Source organism: Nicotiana tomentosiformis, chromosome 12, assembly GCF_000390325.3.
Source record: "Nicotiana tomentosiformis chromosome 12, ASM39032v3, whole genome shotgun sequence".
Taxonomy (NCBI): domain Eukaryota; kingdom Viridiplantae; phylum Streptophyta; class Magnoliopsida; order Solanales; family Solanaceae; genus Nicotiana; species Nicotiana tomentosiformis.
Window position 1 is genome coordinate 82,599,407 of NC_090823.1, and position 5,575 is coordinate 82,604,981.

At 36.6% G+C, this 5,575-nt stretch overlaps 1 long non-coding RNA gene across 1 annotated transcript; it reads right to left on the reverse strand.

The window, feature by feature from the left end:
* Positions 1-253: 253 nt before the first annotated feature.
* On the reverse strand, positions 254-1,907 carry LOC138903579 (uncharacterized). The gene is made up of 3 exons (XR_011412865.1): positions 1,767-1,907; positions 1,163-1,457; positions 254-915 (listed from the first exon to the last, which is right to left on the reverse strand). It is a non-coding gene; the product is annotated as an uncharacterized lncRNA (long non-coding RNA).
* Positions 1,908-5,575: the final 3,668 nt, after the last annotated feature.

The following is a 5,575-nucleotide window of genomic DNA, read 5'->3' on the forward strand; positions in this document are numbered from 1 at the left end:
GGATATGTTATCCTGCTTTACACTTAACATGAAGATGAGATGTCATATTCATAAGTGTCAAAAATATAAAAGGGTCCTCTTTTATATATATTAAAGTCTAACATCCTCAGGTATGGTGTCAAAAGATTATTCAGACAGCAAAAATAAGCATCTACAATGTAAGACTCGAAAAACATTAGCAAGCAAAAACAATTAACTTAAAAGCAAACCAAGCAAGTAAATAAAAATGCAAAATTGTCTTAAATATAAGGGAAAAAACTCAAAAATCCAGTCTTTAAAAACACAAACTAAAGCAATATTTAATGTCCAGAAAAAATAGCTTCGGGACTCGGAGAGGCATCTAGAAAAGGCGAAGCATGAGCTTGAGAAGGATCAATTTGCGTGGCCGGAGATGAAGGGTGTGACTCAGTGTGCTCATCTTTATCACCTTCATCTGGTAAGTCTAGGTTTACTTTATCCCCCGATCGAAGTCTCTTCTTCGGGAGTAGGAGAGCTCATAACTTGCCGAGACTCATCAATTGCTTCTTCAGCTTTCTCAAACTCAGCCTCAACATCAAAAGACTCATCACAAGCTTCCTTCAACTTATCATAGTGGGTTTGTAAAAACATCAAACTTACGTCCATCTCTAACTAAATTTCAAGAGCTCTATATTCATCTCTAACTCAGTGGCTTTGGAATGTTGTTCAACAAAAGGTTGCTTCTATCTATTTCATCCCCGCCTTTGTTGTTTCCAGTTCAGCAGTATCCACCTTAGCTTCTTGCTGAAGGGCATCTTTTTCTTGCTCCAAAGTTTCTTTCTCAATTTGGAGGCTTTCAAATTGAGGTTTCCAGTCACCTAGGTCGACATGTTGTTCTTCAATTACTTCATTATACCAAGTAATCCTTTTCAACACCTGTGTGCCAACCAAATTGTACTGTAATATCAAAGGAAGAATATTAAAATAGTTAAGTATTAAATACGGTGCAATAGAAAAGAAAGTAAATAAATATGTCCGGAGGGTGGAGTGGACCATGTCATTGACAAGAGAAGCAGTAGAATGAGAGGTCAACTTTTTCTTTTCATGAGGGATAATTAAATTCTTCAACCAGGAGGCAGTCTGCTTGGGCATTTCAAAAGGTTGATATCTTCTAGAACTTTAATACAATACGACGCATCTTTACCTCCTTAGATACACCACCCTTGTCTCGAGTAGAGACATTGAGAAGTGGTTCCGGAGTTGAAGAAGGGGGAAGCACAGAATGTTGAGATTCAAAAGTCTAGTTCTCATCAGCGGAACCACCAAAATTGGCACCCAAAAGAGACATCAAACATGGCTTCAACCGACTCCGTAGTTGGAGCATCGACATTATCTTCCACCGTAACAAAAGGGGCTTCCTCGGGTGATAAGTGAGGATTTTAATCACTTATTATTGTCTTTTTGCTACAGTCTTAAGTCCGAAAGTAAGTATTTAATACCTGATTCAAATGAAAATTATTAAATTTCAGGCTTGATGTAAAGGATTCAGAGGCTTAGAGGAAGAATAAATCGAACACTACAAATCTAGCCAATTCAGTTGAAGTTAAGAAGGAAAGTATGGTTCACAAAAGTATAAGTGCAATCCGCATTTAAGCTCTTGCGACAACAAATAGAACAATTGAAGCCTCGACATCTCAGTGAGGAGTGTGGTCCGCACATGAAAGTGTACAGCCACACTTCTATCCGTAGAGTAGCCCGCACGCACTGACAAAGCCAAAAGATGAATGAATAGATAGCTAATTTCATACCTCTTTAAAGTGTGGCAACAAGACCCAAAGTGCGGATGCAAAACTTGAAGTGCGACCGCAAGACCTGAAGGGCAACCGCGAATCTCCACTCAAAACCTACAAAGTACGAACCGCACTCTCTTTGTAAGGCCGCAAAGCATCCTGAAGGTTATTTTCGTCAGGAATTTCTGGAGCATTTTAAATAGAAATTTTAGGCTTTTTAGGGTTATCTTTTACCTTGGGACTTGGAATAGAGCAGCGTTTGGGCATTATGAGTTATTTCAAGTAGGAAGATCATCAATAACAATAAAGTTTGCTTTAATACGATTACTAGTTTAATTATATTTTTGTTTCATTGAGTATTTGTATTTTTGTTTTCTTAGTTACGAGTAGCTAGACTTATAACTAGGATTGAATTTCAATCTCAGCGTGTGATATTGTAGACAATAAATTGCGTCAAGAAAAAAAAAATCAAGACCGAAAAATATTGCAGCAATCGTAGTATTTGATTTCAAGTAATTTGAGTGTACAATCTCTATGAATCCTCTGATTCTTCTTTTCAATAGTAAATAAATTCAAGGGCCTTTGAGCTTGAACTTGATTTGTTCTTCGTTCTTGAGCTTGAACTTGATTTATTGAACTTGAACTTGAACTTGAATGCTTGAAGCTTGAAACTTGTGGAGAAATTTGCAGCGTTTGATCCACGAGCTCTTTCATGCTTCTTGTTATAACTTCTGGTGTCTTTTCTGGGTTATGAAGACCCCTATTTATAGTTGTGGAAGGGAGGAGTTATGATAAGAACAATCTCTTTCCGACCAATCAAATTGAAGTGTGACATAGCCGCATTTGATTGGCCAGAACATGTCACTTGCACATGTGGCGCGATTTTATTAGCCTTTTAATGTGACTTGGCATGCCTTGTCATTTTGACACGTGGCATGATCATATAGGCTCTTCCGCTTGACTTGGCGTGCCACGTCATATGACACGTAGCACCAAACTGGACCTCTAGGAAAATGACATCTTGGGCTTAATGAAGTGGGCTCATCACTTTAGCCCAATTAAATGGGTTAGCCCAATTGATTAAGAATTATTTATTTAATCTATATATATTGAATTTATATAATTAATCCAATTATATTAGCCCATAATATTTATTTAAACTAATATATTTAAAATATAGTCTAAATTATTTATTGAATTTAAATTCAATAAATTTTTACATGCCTACAGATACTTCATGGGTATTTGAAACTGAGCTTGTTTGATATTGAGTTATATATTCTTTAGCTATTTTCATGCTTTAATTGTAAATTAGGGATTGCAAATGTTGATTCATGCGCTTTGTGATTTGACTCTTACTTGAGAAAGAGTAGTTGAGTTTAGGCGATTTGACTAACAAGGAATTAGACTAATTGAGAGTTCGATTAGACCTAATTAAAAATGAGTCAACTAGAGATAGGAATCTCTTGACTTGAATACAATAACACCTAAGCTTAATTCAATTCTATTGACTAGAGAGAGCAATTGAAATTAGTCCATTTGTTAGTTGAGAGACATCAAGTGAATGAATCAGAGTGTGTAATCATAATAACGGCAATCACTCATCAAACTTAGTAGACTATATCCATCCAGTGAAGTATCAACTAGGTGAAAAATACAACTGTAGGCCTTTAATCCTATAAGTAAATTCTCTTAGTTAATTCTTCTTGTTATGTGCTTTTTAAATTGTCTTTTGCAATATCGGTAGTGTAATTCATAGAATTAGAAACTCACACTTTTGGTTGAAAGCTAATTTAAGATATAATTAGTCTCATTCTTAAATATCTACCTTAACACCTATTAAAACTCCTTGTAGTTCGATCCCGACTCTTAGCTAGGTTATTATTGTAATTACCATTTTACTTCTCTTTTAGAGGTGTATTTTGGGCGTTATCATCGGGGTCATCAACAAGGTGGAGTTGAGTCTCAATGGCATTGATTCAGGGACTACTCTGATCACCTCGTGACTCAACTTGCTTTTTGCTAGATATAGTCCTCTTCTAGAAAGGACTAATGAGTTATTCTTCTTTCTCAAAGTCAGGAGTTTCTTTGATTTTCTTCTTCAGAGCGGCCAAATTTAAAATGCGCTCCTGGGCTTCATTAACCACGAGCCTATTTACCGGAACACTAGGATGTTGTTGCGGAAGCCAGATGTATATAGTGTGAATGAGTCACAACTACTATACCAAAAATTATGACAACCACTAAATAATAAACAAGACAATAAGACAACAATAAAAGAACACCAGAATTTACGAGGTTCGGCCAATTTTGCCTACTTCCTCGGACACAATCAATATTTTATTCCACTCCAAAATTACAAGTGAAATAATACTAAAGAGAGAAGATACAAATGCCTTAAGAAGATAAAAGGGCAAATGAGAGGTGTGTTTAAATCCTAAACATTAGGCCTCCTTTTATAGGGTGAAATTCCCATTCAAAATTGTCATCCACCGATGTGGGACTTTTGACAATTTCAACAAATCTCCACCTTGGCAAAATTCCACATCTTCAATTTTCTCTCAATAACAAATTTTGGTTGTGTCTTCATCTTCAATCTTTAGTGTTCAACAATGTTGATCAAATCCAAACAATGTTGAAACTTGACCGCAGTCACCACTTTTGTCAGCATATCAGCAGGGTTCTCCGTAGTATGAATTTTCTTCACCGTGACTCCACCTTCTTCTATGATTTCTCGTACGAAATGATACCGAACATCAATGTGCTTCGTCCTTGCATGATAAACTTGGTTCTTCGCTAATTGAATAGCACTTTGACTATCACAAAAAATTGTAATATTTTTTTGTTCAATACCAAGCTCCTTTAGCAACCCCTGAAGCCAAATTGCCTCCTTCACAGCCTCCGTAATAGCCATGTACTCTGCCTCTGTTGTAGACAAAGCAACTGTTGACTGCAAAGTAGACTTCCAACTAACTGGTGCCTTTGCAAAAGTAAACACATAACCAGTAGTTGACCTTCGTTTGTCCAGATCACCCGCAAAATCTGAGTCACAATATCCAACTACAGACCGATTGCCTTCCTGCTCAAAAACTAACCCAACATCTACAGTACTATGAATATACCGTAGAATCCATTTCACAGCTTGCCAATGCTCCTTTCCTGGATTATGCATATATCTGCTAATAACTCCAACGGCTTGTAAAATGTCAGGTCTCGTACAAACCATTGCATACATCAATCTACCAACAACATTTGCGTATGGTACCCTTGACATATACTCCTGTTCAGTTTCATCCTTTGGCGACATAGTAGTACTTAGCTTAAAATGGGGAGCAAGTGGCGTACTAATTGGCTTAGTCTTCTTATCTATGCCAAAACGCTGTAGTACTCTCTTCAAATATTCTTTCTGAGATAAACAGAGTTTCTTTGAACGTCTATCTCTTATTATCTCCATGCCAAGAATTTTCTTTGCCTCACCCAGATCCTTCATCTCGAACTCCTCCTTCAGTTGAATCTTCAACTTATCAATTTCTTCCGAATTCTTGGAAGTTATCAACATATCATCAACATATAGGAGAATATATACAAAGGAACCATCATTAAGTTTGCGCAAATACACACAATGATTGTATTTGCTTCTCTTGTACCCTTGCCGTAACATAAACTTGTCAAATCGCTTGTACCATTGTCTAGAAGATTGTTTCAATCCGTACAACGATTTTTCAAGTTTGCATACCATATTTTCTTTTCCAGCAACTTTGAATCCTTCTGGCTGATTCATGTAGATTTTCTCCTCCAAGTTTCCATGTGAAAACGCAATTTTTACA